Below are 21,679 nucleotides of genomic sequence, written 5' to 3' on the forward strand. Positions count from 1 at the left end.
TATATATATATATATATATATATACAGTGGGGAGAACAAGTATTTGATACACTGCTGATTTTGTAGGTTTTCCTACTTACAAAGCATGTAGTGGTCTGTAATTTTTATCATAGGTACACTTCAACTGTGAGAGACGGAATCTAAGCAGCCTGGTGACCTAGAGGCCGGAGAGGGATCATAGGTGACAGTACCCCCTCCCCGATGCGCGGCACAACCGCAGGACGCCGACCGAAATTACGATCCCGGGGATCATGAACGGACTGGTCACCTCTGCTAAGGTGCGGGATCCTGTCAATCCGGCTGAGGCGTGGGAGCATGACGACCTAGAGCGCCAGAGAGAGATCATACGTGACAGTACCCCGTCCCCGATGCACGGCTCCAGCCGCAGGACGCCAACCACAGGGACGATCCCTGGTATCAGGAGCGGACCGGAGCATCTAGATCCCACTCAGGTACGGAAACCCGTTGAGCCAGCTAAGGCAGGGTAACCTGTCGAACCCGCCGAGCCATGGAAACCCTGAACGAGCAGCCCGGTTACCTAGAGAACAGAGAGGGAGCACATGTGACAGTTGTGTTCATGAACTGACATGTACAGTATGTGTAACTGATAGATGCACACACACACACACACACACACACACACACTACATGTTCATGTTTTTAAATGTATGTGAAATGTTTAGTTTTTTGTCTGTAATGTCTTTTTTGCTATGTGTAGGACCCCAGTAAGACTAGCTGTCGCCATTGGAGTCGGCTAATAGGGATCCCAATAAATGAAATGAAATAATATAGTGGAGCTGCTATACAGTAGTGCTCTCTGATATCTAACCCTCCCCTGATTACACAGACTATCCTGATGGTAAACCTTTCTCATACCAGAAGGACTCACTCATGCCAGAGGGACTCACAGTGTGTGTGTATGCGTGTTCGTGTGTGTCTGTATGTGTTTGCTGGCTCTCAGCCCCATTAAACAGTCAGTAAATCAGGTTTATGTACCTGTCCTGTTCCAGGTCATCCATCTCAGTGGAGTGGCAACTTTCCTCAACAGTTTCACTTGGAGTCCTGTCTGATTATGTAAAACAGTATAACTATCCTCAGGTGAACAGCTTATTTCCTAACACAAATCTGTGAGGAAAACCAGTGATTCAATTGAGCTGGAGCTACACAGAGCAGGGCTGCTGCAACTTGGGTCAAAGAGAGACCCAGGTAGAGCTGAGCTCCAAAAAGGGGCTAGGCCCAAGGTAAACTGCCTGTAGCTCAGGCCCTGAAGCCAGGATATGCATATAATTGATACCATTGGAAAGAAAACACTTTGCAGTTTGTAGAATTGTTAAAATAATGTAGCAGAATATAACACAATAGATATGTTAGGAGAAAATCCAAAGAAAAACCAACCAGATTTTCTTTTTTGAGAGAAATGCAAGAGAAAGGTCCTATTGAAAATTAGCTCCCTGGATGCAATTGCTATGGCTTCCACAGGGTGGCATCAGTCTATGTTGAAGGTTTCAGGCTTGTAACTTCAAAAACGAATAAGAAATATCAGTTTCAGTAGAAGGGCACAAATTCATGTTTATGCGCGCCGTGAAGACATCACGCACCTGCTAAATTCAGTTTCCTATTGAACATACTTCTTTCCGAAATAAATATTATAGTTTGGTTACATTTTAGGGTATCTGAGGAGTAAATAGAACAAAGGGGTAGATTTTCGGATTCCTTTCTCTGTATGTTGAACGAGTGGATTACTCAAATCGATGGCGCCAACTAAACTGACTTTTTGGGATATAAAGCAGGATTTTATCTAACAAAACGACACTACGTGTTATAGCTGGGACCCTTTGGATGACAAATCAGAGGAAGATTTTCAAAACGTAAGTGAATATTTAATCGTTATATGTGAATTTATGAAACCTGTGCCGGTGGAAAAATATTTTGATGTGGGGCGCCGTCCTCAAACAATCACATGGCATGTTTTCGCTGTAATAGCTACTGTAAATCGGACAGTGCAGTTAGATTAACAAGAAGTTAAGCTTTCAACCGATATAAGACACTTATATGTACATAAATGTTTAAAATCCATAATACTTATTGTTATTTATTTGAATTGCGTGCCCTCCAGATTCCCCGGACGTTGTCCCGCTAGCGGGACACCGATCCTTAGGGAGTTTTTAAGGGTCTAAGAGAGACCCAGGTAGAGCTGAGCTCCAGCACCTTATTAAGGGTTCACAGAGGAGTAGGATAGAAAGTAGGTTACAATTCCTAACCCTAACCCTAGCTTAATGACCACACCCCCGTTCAACCCAAACCCTAGCCATAACCCATAACCCTAAACCAGATGGTGAGGGTAGGCAACAACATCTCCTCCCCGCTGATCCTCAACACTGGGGCCCCACAAGGGTGCGTTCTGAGCCCTCTCCTGTACTCCCTGTTCACCCACGACTGCGTGGCCACGCACGCCTCCAACTCAATCATCAAGTTTGCGGACGACACAACAGTGGTAGGCTTGATTACCAACAACGACGAGACGGCCTACAGGGAGGAGGTGAGAGCCCTCGGAGTGTGGTGTCAGGAAAATAACCTCACACTCAACGTCAACAAAACTAAGGAGATGATTGTGGACTTCAGGAAACAGCAGAGGGAACACCCCCCTATCCACATCGATGGAACAGTAGTGGAGAGGGTAGCAAGTTTTAAGTTCCTCGGCATACACATCACAGACAAACTGAATTGGTCCACTCACACAGACAGCATTGTGAAGAAGGCGCAGCAGCGCCTCTTCAACCTCAGGAGGCTGAAGAAATTTGGCTTGTCACCAAAAGCACTCACAAACTTCTACAGATGCACAATCGAGAGCATCCTGGCGGGCTGTATCACCGCCTGGTACGGCAACTGCTCCGCCCTCAACCGTAAGGCTCTCCAGAGGGTAGTGAGGTCTGCACAACGCATCACCGGGGGCAAACTACCTGCCCTCCAGGACACCTACACCACCCGATGTCACAGGAAGGCCATAAAGATTATCAAGGACATCAACCACCCGAGCCACTGCCTGTTCACCCCGCTATCATCCAGAAGGCGAGGTCAGTACAGGTGCATCAAAGCTGGGACCGAGAGGCTGAAAAACAGCTTCTATCTCAAGGCCATCAGACTGTTAAACAGCCACCACTAACATTGAGTGGCTGCTGCCAACACACTGACACTGACTCAACTCCAGCCACTTTAATAATGGGAATTGATGGGAAATGATGTAAATATATCACTAGCCATTTTAAACAATGCTACCTTATATAATGTTACTTACCCTACATTATTCATCTCATATGCATACGTATATACTGTACTCTATATCATCGACTGTATCCTTATGTAATACATGTATCACTAGCCACTTTAACTATGCCACTTTGTTTACATACTCATCTCATATGTATATACTGTACTCGATACCATCTACTGTATCTTGCCTATGCTGCTCTGTACCATCACTCATTCATATATCCTTATGTACATATTCTTTATCCCCTTGCACTGTGTACAAGACAGTAGTTTTGGAATTGTTAGTTAGATTACTTGTTGGTTATTACTGCATTGTCGGAACTAGAAGCACAAGCATTTCGCTACACTCGCATTAACATCTGCTAACCATGTGTATGTGACAAATAAAATTTGATTTGATTTGAACCTAGTTTAATGTTCACACCCTCGTTCAACCCAAACCCTCGTCATAACCCTAAACCTAGCTTAATGTCCACACCCCCATTCAACCCAAACCCTAGCCACAACCCTAACCCTAGCTTAATGTCCACACCCCGTCCAACCCTAACCATGGCCATAACCTTAACCCTAAACCTAATCCTTACCCTAACTTCATGTCCACACCCCAGTTCAACCCAAGCCATAACCCTAGCTTCATGTTCAACCCTAACCCTTGCTTTGTCCCGCAACGAGACATTGATTACAGATGGCTCATTGCGGAAGCTTCTGTAGCCTGGCATCCTTGATCAACCAAACCTAAAATATTTGGTTTCACTAAACCTTAACCCCTCCAAATAGGGCTGCCTCACCTCCGAATTCCCAATTAACCCCTGAGAAACACGTGGTGTCATTACACCAGGATAAGTTCTCTGTTATCTAGTGGCAAATGTGGGTACTGCTATGGAATTTCACAAGCACGAACAACGTCAGTACTACAGACAATAATTGGCAGAGGGCAAGACAGTGGGGTATACTAAAGAAGAGCTCCACCACTAACGTCAAATTATATCTATACACTTTTGCAAAGATTATTACACTTAATTTACACTATTGTCTTGAATGCTAGCATGTTTGTTGTGTCCTTTTGCTCAGGGATAATATTGTATCTCTTTTTTGAGATCCTCTTTGGGTGCATGAAACTTGATACTTTGTATCGTGGTACTGCCTGCCCCCATGTGGACTTCTTAAGTATTAGAACACATTCCACAATTGATGGCAGTGCTGCTGTTAAAAATTCAAACGTAGGCTACAGTGTGTTTGTGTGTGTGTGGCAGGGTGAGAGTGACCCTCAACACTGCTCCCCTTTTCATTTCAGCTGTTTCTCAAGGTCATCAGAAACACACACACATACACAGGCAAACACTGTACATAAAATATGAGTATTGTTTATTTTTGTAACTGGCTCTGTCCTAGGCTGAGGTTGACTGGTTAGTTGGTTGGTTGTGTGGTAGGATATTTGTATCTTTCTCATAGTACTTCCCCTCTCCGCTTCCCTGCCTCTATATCGACGCCTGTGAATGGAACCTCTCTTCAACCTCCCTGGAAACCCTGAACAGGTCAGATTTCTTTTTTAAAGTCACAACTGGATGGTATGAATCTTCACTGTTTGTCTGATTGAAGCGGCACAATCATTCGGACGACCCCTACCACAAATACATTGAAGAGGACTGGACTGCCCAACTTCAAGAGCAGAGCGGCGTCATAAACAACCCCACAGCCAACTAACCTCATTTCTACGCACACACGCCATACCCACCACACACATATACCATGTACAAACACACAGGCACACAAACACACACGTACAGACACGCAATGGTTCTAAAGTCAAATAATCTTATGGTATTAGTAACAAAAGTGTTGTAGTGACTGTATAACTAATATGTTGATCATGGATAGTAATCAAAATAAAGTAGTGGTTCTGTCATTACTGATGTGGTTATCTGACCTCTGACTAGGAGTCTAATTGTCTGTGCTAAAGAGGTAGGGACTGTAATTGGGCTGTCAAACCACGAGTGCCCAGTAGAGGGTAGCACACACACACAGTCCTACCAAAAAAAATATGAAATAAGAGTCTAAACCCAATCTAAGCCAGGGGAGGGTTCTACTAAGCAATATGGAATTGTTTTAAGGTCATACCAAGAATCGTTTTGCTATTTAGAATTGTAAGACCCCTTAAAGTATAACATATATGTATGTATTTGGCCTTACTGCTACTAGCCCATACAAACATATTAAATAACATATTCACTACATGGAACCACAGATAGCCCAGCACAAAACAACATCTAAAAGAAGTTTGTTCTGAAGTGTCTGTCCTATATTTGAGATGTATTTAACCCCATATTGTTGGCACTAAGCAGTCTCCATACAGTGCATTCGGAAAGTATTCAGACCCCTTGACTTTTTCACATTTCGTTACGTCACAGCCTTATTCTAAAACGTATTTAAATGTTTTTTTTTCCCTCATCAATCTACACACAATACATATATATAATATATAATTTCTAAAAAGCTCTTAATGCTTTGTCATTATGGGGTATTGTGTGTAGATTGATTAGGGGGAGAAAAAAAAACATTTTAATAAGTTTTAGAATAAGGCTGTATGTTGATTGATACACTGCCGATTTTGCAGGTTTTCCCTACTTACAAAGCATGTAAAGGTCTGTAATTTTTATCATAGGTACACTTCAACTGTGAGAGACGGAATCTAAAATCACAAAATCACATAAAATCAAAAATCCATAAAATCCCATTGTATGATTTTTAAGTAATTAATTAGCATTTTATTGCATTACATAAGTATTTGATACATCAGAAAAGCAGAACATCATATTTGGTACAGAAACCTTTGTTTGCAATTACAGAAATCATACGTTTCCTGTAGTTCTTGACCAGGTTTGCACACACTGCAGCAGGGATTTTGGCCCACTCCTCCATACAGACCTCCAGATCCTTCAGGTTTCAGGACTGTCGCTGGGCAATACAGACTTTCAGCTCCCTCCAAAGATGTTCTATTGGGTTCAGGTCTGGAGACTGGCTAGGCCACTCCAGGACCTTGAGATGCTTCTTACAGAGCCACTTCCTTAGTTGCCCTGGCTGTGTGTTTCGGGTCGTTGTCATGATGGAAGACCCAGCCACGACCCATCTTCAATGCTCTTACTGAGGGAAGGAGGTTGTTGGCCAAGATCTCGCGATACATGGCCCCATCCATCCTCCCCTCAATACGGTGCAGTCGTCCTGTCCCCTTTGCAGAAAAGCATCCCCAAAGAATGATGTTTCCACCTCCATGCTTCACGGTTGGGATGGTGATCTTGGGGTTGTACTCATCCTTCTTCTTCCTCCAAACACGGCGAGTGGAGTTTAGACCAAAAGCTCTATTTTTGTCTCATCAGACCACATGACCTTCTCCCATTCCTCCTCTGGATCATCGAGATGGTCATTGGTAAACTTCTGACGGGCCTGGACATGCGCTGGCTTGAGCAGGGGGACCTTGCGTTTGCTGCAGGATTTTAATCCATGACGGCGTAGTGTGTTACTAATGGTTTTCTTTGAGACTGAGGTCCCAGCTCTCTTCAGGTCATTGACCAGGTCCTGCCGTGTAGTTCTGGGCTGATCCCTCACCTTCCTCATGATCATTGATGCCCCACGAGGTGAGATCTTGCATGGAGCCCCAGACCGAGGGTGATTGACCGTCATCTTGAACTTCTTCCATTTGCTAATAATTGCACCAACAGTTGTTGTCTTCTCACCAAGCTGCTTGCCTATTGTCCCGTAGCCCATCTCAGCCTTGTGCAGGTCTACAATTTTATCCCTGATGTCCTTACACAGCTCTTACTCAGTCTTGGCCATTGTGGAGAGGTTGGAGTCTGTTTGATTGAGTGTGTGGACAGATGTCTTTTATACAGGTAACGAGTTCAAACAGGTGCAGTTAATGCAGGTAATGAGTGGAGAACAGGCTTCTTAAAGAAAAACTAACAGGTCTGTGAGAGCCGGAATTCTTACTGGTTGGTAGGTGATCAAATACTTATGTCATGCAATAAAATGCACATGAATTACTTCAAAATCATACAATGTGATTTTCTGGATTTTGATTTAGATTCCGTCTCTCAAAGTTGAAGTGTACTTATGATAAAAATTACAGACCTCTACATGCTTTGTAAGTAGGAAAACCTGCAAAATCGGCAGTGTATCAAATACTTGTTCTCCCCGCTGTATATGTCAGTTCATGAACACAACTGTCCCATGTGCTTCCTCTCTGTTCTCTAGGTAACCGGGCTGCTCGTTCAGGGTTTCCATGGCTCTGCGGGTTCGACAGGTTACCCTGCCTTAGCTGGCTCGACGTGTTTCTGTACCTGAGTGGGATCGAGAGGCTCCGGTCCGCTCCTGGTGGTTGGGGTCCTGCGGCTGGAGCCGTGCGTCGGGGAGGGGGTACTGTCACGTATGATCTCTCTCCGGCCTCTAGGTCACCAGGCTGCTCATTATAGCGCACACCTGCAACCATCGTAACGCACACTCACCTGGACTCCATCACCTCCTTGATTACCTGCCTTATATCTGTCACTCCCTTTGGTTTCTTCCCACGGCATCATTGTTTCTGTTTCTGGTCTGTGCGTTGTACGAGTTTCTTGGTTTGTATTGTCTTTCTATTAAATGATTCACTCCCTGAACTTGCTTTCCGACTCCCAGAGCACACATTACAACAACAAGTAGGTCACATGGGGGAGAGGCGTTGTGCCGTGAGATGTTGCTTTGTTTTTTTAAACCAGGCTGTTCACTTGCGCTATGTAAGATGGAAGGGAGTTCCATGCACACATGTCTCTGTATAATACTGTACTTTTCCTTGAATTTGTTCTGGATCTGGGGACTGTGAAAAGACCCCTGGTGACATGTCTGGTGTGTGTGGGCCGGCGCTGTGTGTAATTTGACAATGCAAACCATTTGGAATTTCCAACACATTGTTTCTTATATAAACAAGAAGTGACATAGTCAGTCTTTCCTCAACTCCTAGCCAAGAGAGAGTGGAATGCATAATATTAATTTTAGCCCTCTGATTACGATGAAGAGCAAGACGTGCCGCTCTGTTCTGGGCCAGCTGAGAAGGCTCGACTAGGTCTTTCTTTGCTGCACTTGACCATATGACTTGACAATAATGAAGATAATATAAAAACAGAGCCTGCAGGATTTGCTTTGTTAAGTGTGGTGTCAAAAAAGCAGAGCATTTCTTCTTTACCGGCAGACCTCTCCCCATCTTTACATCCAATGTATCTACAGTGCAGTCGGAAAGTCTTCAGACCCCTTACTCTAAAATGTATTAAATTCATGTTTATCCTCATCAATCTACACACAATACCCCATAATGACAAAGCGAAAACAGGTTTTAAGAAATTTCTGCAAATGTATTAAACCTAAAAAAGCAGAGTGGCGGAGTGCTGCATCACAATCACCCGACCTCAAACCAAATGAGATGGTTTGGGATGAGTTGGACCGCAGAGTGAAGGAAAAGCAGCCAACAAGTGCTCAGCATATGTGGGAACTCCTTCAGGACTGTTGGAAAAGCATTCCAGGTGAAGCTGTTTGAGAGAATGCCAAGAGTGTGCAAAGCTGTCATCAAGGCAAAGTGTGGCTACTTTGAAGAATCTCAAATATAAAATATATTTTGATTTGTTTAACCCTTTTTTGGTTACTACATGAATCCATGTGTGTTATTTCATAGTTTTGATGTCTTCACTATTATTCTACACTGTAGAAAATAATAAAAATAAATAAAGAAAAACCCTTGAATGAGTAGGTGTGTCCAAACTTTTGACTGGTACTGTATATATATATATACACACATCTTTTAAAAATATATTTTCCTTAATTATTTTCTGCTAACCCTACCACCCCTCCCCTAATTGAAGTAAACTAATGAACAGCAATGGGGGCTCGCGAGTGGCACAGTGGTCTAAGACACTGCATCTCAGTGCAAGAGGTGTCACTGCAGTACCTGGTTTGAATCCAGGCGGGATCACATCCGGCCGTGATTGTGAGTCCCATAGGGCGGCACACAATTGGCCCAGTGTCGTCTGGGTTTGGCAGGGGTATGCCGTCATTTGTAAATAAGAATTTGTTCTTAACTGACTTTCCAAATTAAATAAAGGTTAAAAATAAAAAAATAAATACTTAGGCTTCTACTTCCAGCTTATACACACGATATACATTTTACGGACACAATCTATTTTACAATAGTTCTATTTTGTTTGTTTTTAGTCCTGTCCTTCCTCTACCCTCAACCTCTCCCCATCTATTTCTGATGTCCATCCAGTTTGAATTCTATTTGCCATATATTTTTAAGTGTGCTGTTTCACAAAAGTTCCGAATCTATATACATTTTACAGACACGGTATATTTTACATTTGTTATCTTGTTGTCATCAGTCCCACCCTTCAGCTCCATTCAACTCCTCCCATCTATCTCTTAACACCATCCATATTGGATTTCTATTTGCCATATATTTTTCAACTGTTCTGTGATGCTTCACAAAAGTTCTGAACCCTTCTATTCTCAAAGTTTCTACAGATTGTAAATTATAGATAAGGATTTTTGCTAAAAGTATTATTATATTATTGATCGATTGACTATGACTTTTCAAATAACCCACTATTGCTATCTGCAGCATTGGCTCCGGGTAAATTGACTTTTCTCTAGGCTCAGATTAAAGATATGACAGATAGGAGAGGCTATAGAGTCAGCTACCATCCTTAGTAGCTTTCCATTTAAGTTGTCAATGTCAGGAGATTTGTCATTATTGATTGATAACAATACTTATGGAAGAGTTAGCACTCTCTCACCATGTATCACCACCACTATCTTCAATGTTCAAATGAAATACGCATGTATATCTACAGATATGCTAATGTTCAGTACAATAAATGCATTCACATTGCGTTCTTTTCTCTGTGTTGTTATATCAAATGTTCAGGTGTCTAATATCGGTGTGTTCAGCAAAACAATAATCTGCAGTGGTACACCTCTCTTTCTCAATGTCACGCCCTGACCTTAGAGAGCCTTTTTATTTCTCTATTTGTTTAGGTCAGGGTGTGATTTGGGTGGGCATTCTAGTTTTCTATTTCTTTGTTGGTTCCCAATCAGAGGCAGCTGTCTATCGTTGTCTCTGATTGGGAATCATACTTAGGCAGCCTGTTTTCCACCCTAGTTTGTGGGATCTTGTTTTTGCACAGTTGCTGTATAGCCCTGCAGAACTTTTTTGGTGTTCATCTAAAATAAAGATGCACTTTGGTCTCATTCCGACGACGGACGTAACAGAAGATCCCACCACCAAGTGACCAAGCAGCGTGCCCAGGAGTGGAGGACATCCTGGACCTGGGAGGAGGTAATGGCAGGGGACAAGACCCTGTCATGGAAGCAGGAGGAGGCAGCGAGAGAGGAACGGTGACAAGATCAGGACGCTAGGACATGACGCAAGCACGAGAGGCAGCCCAAAAAATGTTTTGGGGGGGGGGGGGGGGGGGGCACACGGAGTGGGCGGCAGAGCCGAGGGGTGAACCAGAGCCAGTCAGGGAGTCGAGTGAGGAGCTGGCCGCAAGATTCCGGAGAGAGGTGCTGGCGTTGAGAGCGCTGCAGAGCCGGCGTGCTGAGGAGCGTGACACCAATCCGGTGTCATGTGCACCAGTTTCACGCAGCTAGCCTTCAGTGCGCCTCCCCAGTCCGGTGCGTCCTGTGTCTCCTTTGCGCACTCGCCCTGGAGTGTGTGTCACCGTTCAGGCACCATGTTATGCGGTTCAACCCAACCGTGTCTCCAGTGCGCCTTCACAGCCCAGTGCGTCCTGTGCCAGCGCCCCGCACTTGCCGGGCTAAAGTGAGCATCCAGCCAGGACGGGTTGTGCCAGCTCTACGCTCTAGACCCCTGTGCGCCTCCACAGTCCAGTACGTCCTATGCCTCCTCCCCGCACTCGCCCTGAGGTGCATGTCATCATCCCGGTGCCACCTACACCAGTCCCACGCATCAGGCCTCCAGTGCGCCTCCACAGTCCAGTATGTCCTGTGCCTCCTCCCCGCACTCGCCCTGAGGTGCGTGTCATCAGCCCGGTGCCACCTGTACCTGTCCAACGCATCAGGCCTCCAGTGGTGCCGCCACAGTCCAGAGCTTCCGGCAACAGTTCCCAGTCCAGAGCTTCCGGCGACAGTTCCCAGTCCAGAGCTTCCGGCAACAGTTCTCAGTCCAGAGCTTCCGGCGACAGTTCCCAGTCCAGAGCTTCCGGCGACAGTTCCCAGTCCAGAGCTTCCGGTGTTGTTTCACAGTCTGGAAACTCCTACGACATTTCAGAGTCTGGAACCTCCTACGACATTTCACAGTCCGGAACCTCCTACGACGTTTCACAGTCCGGAACCTCCTACGACATTTCACAGTCCGGAACCTCCTACGACATTTCACAGTCCGGAACCTCCTACGACATTTCACAGTCCGGAACCTCCTACGACATGTCACAGTCCGGAACCTCCTACGACGTTTCACAGTCCGGAACCTCCTACGACGTTTCACAGTCCGGAACCTCCTACGACATTTCACAGTCCGGAACCTCCTACGACGTTTCACAGTCCGGAACCTCCTATGACGTTTCACAGTCCGGAACCTCCTATGACGTTTCACAGTCCGGAACCTCCTGAGACGGTCCACAGTCCAGAACCTCCTGAGACAGTCCACAGTCCAGAACCTCCTAAGATGGTCCAATTAACAGGTGTGCCTTGCTAAAAGTTCATCTGTGGAATTTATTTCCTTCTTAATGCATTTGAGCCAATCAGTTGTGTTGTCACAAGGTAGGGGTGGTATACAGAAGAAAGCCCTTTTTGGTAAAAGACCAAGTCCATATTATGGCAAGAACAGCTCAAATAAGCAAAGAGAAACGACAGTCCATCATTACTTTAAGACATGAAGGTCAGTCAATCTGGAAAATGTCAAGAACTTTCAAAGTTTCTTCAAGTGCAGTCACAAAAACTATCAAGCGCTATGATGAAACTGGCTCTCATTAGGACCGCCACAGGAAAGGATTACCCAAAGTTACCTCTGCTGCAGAGGATAAGTTCATTAGAGTTAACTGCACCTAAGATTGCAGTCCAAATAAATGCTTCACAGAGTTCAAGTAACAGACACATCTCAACATAAACTGTTCAGAGGAGACGGCATGAATCAGGTCTTCATGGTCAAATTGCAGCAAACAAACCACTACTGAAGGACATCAATAAGAAGAAGAGACTTGCTTGGGCCAAGAAACACAAGCAATGGACATTCGACTGGTGTAAATCTGTCCTTTGGTCTGATGAGTCCAAATTTGCGATTTTTGGTTCTAACCGCCGTGTCGTTGTGAGACACAGAGTAGGTAAACGGATGATCTCCACATATGTGGTTCCCACCGTGAAGCATGGAGGAGGAGGTGTGATGGTGTGGGGCTGCTTTGCTGGTGACATTGTCTGTGATTTATTTAGAATTCAAGGCACACTTAACCAGCATGGCTACCACAGCATTCTGCAGCGATACGACATCCTATCTGGTTTGCGTTTAGCGGGACAATCATTTGTTTTTCAACAGGACAATGACACAACACACTGTGTAATTTAATAAATAGATGGTGCTGGAGAGGATGGCTGCTGTTTTATTGGCTATTAACCAACCGTGCTATTTTGTTTGTTATTTCACATTGTTTGTAACTTATTTTGTAGACAATGTTGCTGCAACCGTCTCTTGTGACTGAAAAGAGCTTCTGGACATCAGAACAGCGATTACTTGAATTGGACGAATAATTTTTCTTTAATGAGTTGGACGGGAAGGATATACTCCAAACACCCGAACAGGCCCTCATCCCCATCATGCGCTGAGAAAGAAACTGAGATTTCGCGGAAAGAAATCGGGCTGTCTTGTGAGGATCAGGCTATGAGTGTCTAATCTGCCTTTGCCATCCGTACTGTTAGCCAACGTTCAATCGCTGGAAAATAAATGGGACGAACTGAAAGCATGTATATCCTACCAACAGGACATTAAAACTGTGATATCATATGTTTCACCGAGTCGTGGCGGAACAACGACATTAATAGCATACAGCTGGCAGGTTATACACTCTATTGGCAGGACAGAACAGCAGCCTTTGGTAAGACACAGGGCGACTGCCTATGTATATTTGTAAACAACAGCTGGTGCATGATATCTAAGGAAGTCTCAAGGTTTTGCTCACCTGAGGTAGAGTATCTCATGATAAGCTGTAGACCACACTATCTACCTAGAAAGTTTTCATCTGTATTTGTCATAGCTGTCTACAAACCACTGCAGACCGATGAGGGCACTAAAACCGCACTCAATGAGCTGTATACCACCATAAGCAAACTGGAAAATGCTCATCCAGAGGCGGCACTCCTAGTGGCCGGAGCCTTAAGTGCAGAGAAACTTAAATCAGTTTCATCTAATTTCTATCAGCATGTTAAATGTGCAACCAGAGGAAAAAAACTAAACCACCTTTACTCCACACACAGAGACCCGCACAAATATGACCATAATTCTATCCTCCTGATTCCTGCTTACAAGCAAAAAAATATATAGGAAACACCAGTGACTCGGTCAATAAAAAAGTGGTCAGATGAAGCAGATAATAAACTACAGGACTGTTGTGCTAGAACAAACTGGAGTATGTTCCTGGATTCTTCCGATAGCATTGAGTAGTACAAAACATCCGTCACTGGCTTCATCAATAAGTACATACCTCAACCAGAAGCCATTGATTATGGGCAACATTCGCACTGAGCTAAAGGTTAGAGTTGCCGCTTTCAATGAGCGGGACTCTAACACGGAAGCTTATAAGAAATCCCTCTATGCCCTCAGACGAGCCATCAAACAGGCAAAGCATCAAAACAGGACACAGATCGAATCGTACCACATCGGTTCTGACCCTCGTTGGATGTGGCAGGGCTTGCAAACTATTTACAGACTACAAAGGGAAGCACAGCCGAGAGCTGCCCAGTGACACGAGCCTACCAGACGGGCTAAATAACTTCTATGCTTGCTTCGGGGCAAGTAACACTGAAACATGGGTGGGTACTGTCACGCCCTGACCATAGAGAGCTTTTTATTCTCAATGTTGGTTAGGTCGGGGTGTGACTAGGGTGGGTCATCTAGGTGATTATATTTCTATGTTGGCCTGGTATGGTTCCCAATCAAAGGCAGCTGTTTATCATAGTCTCTGATTGGGGATCATATTTAGGCAGCCATTTCCCTTTGTGCTTTGTGGGATCTTGTTTTTGTGTAGCTGCCTGTGAGCAGCCTAGAACGTCACGTTTAGTTTTCTTCTGTATTGTTTTTGGTGAGTTTCCTATTTATGAAACATGTGGAACTCTAAGTACGCTGGGCCTTGGTCCATTCATTCAGACGAGCATGACACTGAGCTAAATGTCAAGTCTCATAACAAAGGGTCTAAATACTTATGTAAGGTATTTCTCCTTTTTTTTAGGTTTAATACATTTGCAAACATTTCTAAAAACCTGTTTTCACTTTGTCATTGTGGGGTATTGTGTGAAGATTGATGAGGAAAAACATTAATTTAATACATTTTAGAATAAGGAGTCTGAAGACTTTCCGAAGGCAAATCCTGCAGGCTCTGTTTTTATATTATCTTCATTATTGTCAAGTCATATGGTCAAGTGCAGCAAAGAAAGACCTAGTCGATCCCGCTCAGCTGGCCCAGAACAGAGCGCCACGTCTTGCTCTTCATTGTAATCAGAGGGCTAATATTAATACTATGCATGCCAGTCTCTCTTGGCTAAGAGTTGTGGAATGACTGACTATGTCACTTCTTGTGTGTTTTTAAGAAACAATGTGTTGGAAATTCCAAATTGTTTGTATTGGCAAATTACACACAGCGCTGGCCCACACACACTTACCCACCAGACATGTCACCAAGGGTCTTTTCACAGTCCCCAGATCCAAAACAAATTCAAGGAAAAGTACAGTATTATACAGAGACATGTGTGCATGGAACTCCCTTCCATCTTACATAGCGCAAGTGAACAGCCTGGTTTTAAAAAACAAAGCAACATCTCACGGCACAACGCCTCTCCCCCATGTGACCTACTTGTTGTTGTAATGTGTGCTCTGGGAGTCGGGAAGCAAGTTCAGGGAGTGAATCATTTAAGAGAAAAACAGTACGAAACACGAACAACGCACAGACCAGGAAATGACATATATAGGGCAGGTAATCAAGGATATGTGGGAACTCCTTCAATAGGGTTGGATAAGCAAACTGTCAAAGGGTGGCTACTTTGAAAAATATAAAATATATTTGGATTTGTTTAACCCTTTTTGGTTACTACATGATTCCATGTGTGTTATTTGATAGTGTTGATGTCTTCACTATTTTTCTACAATGTAGAAAACAGTATAAATAAAGAAAATCCCTTGAATGAGTACGTGTGTCCAAATTTTTGTCTGGTAGTGTATGTCAGTGTGTGTTCTCCTTTCTCTGTCCCGTGACTACCTATTTCACAACATCACTGCCTCATCCCTTCCACATCACCACCACCAATTATGTTGCACATATAGGAGAAACAATGTACATTGCTAACACGTTATGTGGCTGTGGAATGTTATACCAAACAATACAGAGGAAAATTACTAGCTAAGTGAGCTGAGCTTATGATAAGCCTCATTGACTCTCCACTGATTCCCATGTCCCCAAATAGCCTGCTCGTCCGAAACTGTGATTCCAAAGAGAGGTAAATATTTAATTTTGCCATTGAGTTTTTTTCTGTGGATTAATTCTGTAATCTTCTGAATCCCAGACACGTCGCCCATAGTTTGGTCAGGAGTGTATGGTATGAGTGGAATGTGTCGGGTCTGTGTTTGCGGTATGTTACACAGCATTAGTTAATGCTCAGACCACATTCCCACCATGTTTGATTCCGGACCGTCACCCACCATGAGCGGGAATATCTTGGAATTAACTGTTTACGTTCACAAACCATTGGTCAATGACTCACTCACTTGACTGTACGGAGTACTGCATATACAATTAAATAAAACATTCAGTTGATTGTTATCATTTGTGTTGAATATGTATGATAACCTTTCATACACACACAAACAAAGTGATGTGAGAATGCTGGTGTGATGGTTCCAGTGAATTTCCTTCTCAGTGGGGAGTGGACTCTGATGGGCTCTGATGCAAACACACACACTTCCCCATGTGATGTGAGGATGCCGGTGTGACGTTCCCAGTGAATTTCCTTCTCAGTGGGGAGTGGACTCTGATGGGCTCTGATGCAAACACACACTCCCACATATGATGTGAGGATGCCGGTGTAATGTTCCCAGTGAATTTCCCTCTCAGCTTGGTGGAGAGTGGGCTCTGACGGGCTCTGGGGTTGAAAACATTTCCTTCACCTCCCCTTTCAGCAGGTATTGTAAATACAGATGAATTTACACCTTAATGAATATTACACCTTAGTGAATATCTAATAAGAACCTGTTGTGCATCATGTTCTAATAGCTGCACAATCTCAGATATCACACAAGATATTTAGACTAGTTTAAGCAAAATTTCTTATCCCTGTCTGGCCCAACAGGGATGCTGGCTCATGTTGACTCCAATGCTTCCCACAGTTGTGTCAAGTTGGCTGGATGTTATTTAGGTGGTGGACCATTCTTGATACACACAGGAAACTTTTGAGAGTGAAAAATTCAGCAGGGTTGCAGTTCTTGATACAAACCAGTGTGCCTGGCATCACTTACCATACCCCGTTTTAAGGCACTTACATGGTTTGTCTTGCCCACTCATCCTCTGAATGGCATACATACAGTCGTGGCCAAAAGTTTTGAGAATGACACAAATATACATTTTCACGAAGTCTGCTGCCTCAGTTTGTATGATGGCAATTTACATATACTCCAGAATGTTATGAAGAGTGATCAGATGAATAGCAATTAATTGCAAAGTCCCTCTTTGCCATGCAAATTAACTGAATCCCCCAAAAACATTTCCACTGCATTTCAGCCCTGCCACAAAAGGACCAGCTGACATCATGTCAGTGATTCTCTCATTAACACAGGTGTGAGTGTTGACGAGGACAAGGCTGGAGATCACTCTGTCATGCTGAATGATTTTAAATAACAGACTGGAAGTTTCAAAAAGAGGGTGGTGCTTGGAATCATTGTTCTTCCTCTGTCAACCATGGTTACCTACAAGGAAACGCGTACCATCATCATTGCTTTGCACAAAAAGGGCTTCACAGGCAAGGATATTGCTGCTAGTAAGATTGCACCTAAATCAACCATTTATCGGATCATCAAGAACTTCAAGGAGAGAGGTTCAATTGTTGTGAATAAGGCTTCAGGGCACCCAAGAAAGTCCAGCAAGCGCCAGGACCGTCTCCTAAAGTTGATTTAGCTGCGGGATATGGGCACCACCAGTACAGACCTTGCTCAGGAATGGCAGCAGGCAGGTGTGAGTGCATCTGCACGCACAGTGAGGCAAAGACTTTTGGAGGTGGCCTGGTGTCAAGAAGGGCGGCAAAGAAGCCACTTCTCTCCAGGAAAAACATCAGGGACAGACTGATATTCTGCAAAAGGAACAGGGATTGGACTGCTGAGGACTGGGGTAAAGTCATTTTCTCTGATGAATCCCCTTTCCGATTGTTTGGGGCATCCGGAAAAAAGCTTCTTCGTAGAAGACAAGGTGAGTGCTACCATCAGTCCTGTGTCATGCCAACAGAAAAGCATCCTGAGACCATTCATATGTGGTGTTGCTTCTCAGCCAAGGGAGTGGGCTCACTCACAATTTTGCCTAACACAGCCATGAATAAAAAATGGTACCAACACACAGAGCAACTTCTCCCAACCATCCAGGAGCAGTTTGGTGACGAATAATGCCTTTTCCAGCATGATGGAGCACCTTGCCATAAGGTAAAATTATAACTAAGTGGCTCGGGGAACAAAACATCGATATTTTGGGTCCATGACCAGGAAACTCCCCAGACCTTAATCCCATTGAGAATTTGTGGTCAATTCTCAAGAGGCGGGTGGACAAACAAAAACCCACAAATTCTGACAAACTCCAAGCATTGATTATGCAAGAATGGGCAGCCATCAGTCAGGATGTGGCCCAGAAGTTAATAGACAGCATGCCAGGGCAGATTGCAGAGGTCTTGAAAAAGCAGTGTCAACACTGCAAATATTGACTCTTTGCATCAACTTCATTTAATTGTCAATAAAAGTATTTGAGACTCATGAAATGCTTGTAATTATACTTCAGTATTCCATAGTAAAATCTGACAAAAATATCTAGACACTGAAGCAGCAAACTTTGTGAAAATTCATAATTGTGTCATTCTCAAAAATGTTGGCCACAGCTATACACAATCCATGTCTCAATTGCAGTGGTGAAAAAAGAACCCAATTGTCATACTTGAGTAAAATTATAGATACCTTAATAGAAAGTTACTCAAGTTAAAGTAAAAAGTCATCCAGTAAAATGCTACTTGAGTAAAAGTCTAAAAGTATTTGGTTCTAAATATACTTAAGTATCAAAAGTAAATGTAATTGCTAAAAATATACTTAAGTATCAAAAGTAAAAGTTTAAATAATTTTAAATTCTTAATTTTAAGTAAAGCAGACGGCACAAGTATGTTTTTAAAATGTATGGATCGCCAGGGGCACACTCCAACACTCAGACATCATTTACAAAAGATGCATTTGTGTTTAGTGAGTCCGCCAGATCAGAGGCAGAAGGGATGACCATGTGTTGTCTTGATAAGTTGGTCAATTTTCCTGTCCTGCTGGTTGTCAGGTAAAATGTCTGGAGTAAAAAGTGCATTATTTTCTTTATGAATGTAGTGAAGTAAAATTAATCAAAAATATAAATAGTAAAGTACAGATACCCAAAAAAACTACTTAAGTAGTACTTTAAAGTATTTTTTACTTAAGTACTTTACACCACTGCTCAATTCTCAAGGCTTAAAAATAATTATTTGGGGCCTCCTGAGTGGCGCAGTGGTCTTAAGGCACTGCTAGCTGTGCTCTCTAAAGATTATGGGTTCGAGTTCAGGCTCTGTCGCAGCCGGCCGAGACCGGGAGACCCATGGGGCGGTGCACAATTGGCCCAGTGTCATCTGGGTTAGTGGAGGGTTTGGCCGGCAGGGATGTCCTTGTCCCATCGCGCCAGGTACACGGTGTTTCCTCCAACACATTGGTGCAGCTGGCTTCTGATTTAAGTGGACATTGTGTCAAGAAGCAATGCGGCTTGGTTGGGTTGTGTTTCAGAGGACGCAAGGCTCTCGACCCTTCACCTCTCCCGAGTTCGTACGGGAGTTGCAGCGATGAGACAAGACTCTAACTACCAATTGGGGTGAAACAAAAAAATATAGAAATAAAAAATGTTTTCTTTAACATGTCTTCTCCCCTTCATCTATGCTGATTGAAGTGGATTTAACAGGGAACGTCAATAAGGGATCATAGCATTCACCTGGTCAGTCTGTCATGGAAAGAGCAGGTGTTAATGTTTCTTATACTCAGTGTACTGTAGATTACATATATTTGTAAGATAGGCTACTTTAATACAATAGTGTATGTTCTTTGTCCTGTTGCTCGTTTTCTTGGCCCAAAAGAACAATAAACAAAGAGTGGTCTGACTGCCAGTGATTTTCCACCAAGGAGGATGATATCATTGGTTTCAGCTGGGGAGGAGGAGTGGCAGATGACTGATCGTGACCAGTAAGATGAACTGTTAGATCCCTGTGGATTAAACTCTCTTTGAGGATGTAAGACTGAGAGACTGAGACACTGTTGACCCAACAGCAGCAGAGGTTCAAATAAGACCCTGAAGGCAGCATATATACACTCAGAGGAAACAGGGAGCTTTAATCAAGGAATTACAGGCATTCGGCTAACTGAGACCATGAACAGCAGAAGTGCTAATGCATGGACAGCTAAATAGAGAGACGTGTAAGAGTATCACACATCCATTTGAAAAACATATTTTTGCCATGTGAACAGGCCATAAATGAGGTTGTGATTTGGTTTGGTTATTAACAACAACATGGGGATACTCTTAAATGTTTTCCCTGTCCACTTTCAGAACCACTGGAGCATTACTTTAATTAACGAGGCAGTGTTCATGTGTATTGTCTCAGTCCACATTTCCTGCTTGTCTTCATTAGAAATTAAATAGGCCTGAAATACTAGACTAGAGTTCCCCGAATTTGGCTCGCCTGAGGTTTTATTTGACCCTTCAAGTTTTCTGAGCAGAAATGTTTTGTTTTTGTTTTTTTAATTAGTTGGACATAAAATACTGTAAGAACATGAGGATTTTAATTGAAGAAATCTGTTCAAGTATTCCCACGTATAATAGAGAGACACGTGATTGCATACAAATGTAAGCAAGGTTTGAAATTAGTATGTTTTAGTGAAAATTATATGTTTGGGATTCTTGCGGTCAATTTGCAGTCTACATATTATTTGTAACTTTGTTCCAGCCGCTCAATAAAAAATAGTCCCGGGGCTGAATCTAGTTGCGGATGCCTGCACTAGACTAGACCCTTCTCTGAGTCAGTCTTATCATGAGTGTGGGACATCATATGCTGTTCACTGTTCCATATCACTGTTCCTTTTCTGTTGACCTGTTGTTTATTAGGACACAACTCAAACAGAAACCATGATCACGGCACACTTATGGCTGAGGTTAGTGTACCTTGTTAACCCAATTAACCCAAATGAGAAATGAGCACGTTTTGCCTCTCGGGCTGTTTTCCTGTGAGTGGCTCACTGTGAGAGGCTGAGTGTTCATGTTTTAGTGTTTATTGACTCACCTCTTTCATGGCCAGTCCAGCAGTCAACACTACATCTGTTATTTTACATTTGAGTCATTTAGCAGATGCTCTTATCCAGGGCGACCTACGGGAGCAATTAGGGTTAAGTGCCTTGCTCAAGGGCACATCGGCATATTTTTTCATCTCGTCAGCTCGGGAATTCGGCTATTGGCCCAACGCTCTTAACCGCTAAGCTACCTCTCGCCCTTTATCCAGTCATTCATGGAACATCACTCATACCGACTCTTCTCATACCAAATCTCTACCATTGACTGTAAGTATTGAGTGGAATGAGTGTCACAGTGAGAATACACACAAAGCTAGAAGTGAAAATTAGAGTAAATAGTAAAAATGACTATTCATTTTTCTACATGTTTAAAAAGTATGAAGCAATGTTTGATTTAAAAGCGGTTTTACTGGATATGTCAGGCAAGTCACACTACTGTGGAAAATTGCAGAGGGGGAGTGGAGACAGTGAAGGATGATAAGAGAAAGATATAGAGACTTATGAGAAACTGATCCGGCTTGCTCCTTGGCTGCATCATCTGTAAAAAAGCCTTGCATCATCCAATCCCGTCCAATTTTTTAA

The sequence above is a fragment of the Oncorhynchus mykiss genome, chromosome 3, assembly GCF_057628025.1.
Source record: "Oncorhynchus mykiss isolate SJ-2025 chromosome 3, ASM5762802v1, whole genome shotgun sequence".
Classification (NCBI taxonomy): domain Eukaryota; kingdom Metazoa; phylum Chordata; class Actinopteri; order Salmoniformes; family Salmonidae; genus Oncorhynchus; species Oncorhynchus mykiss.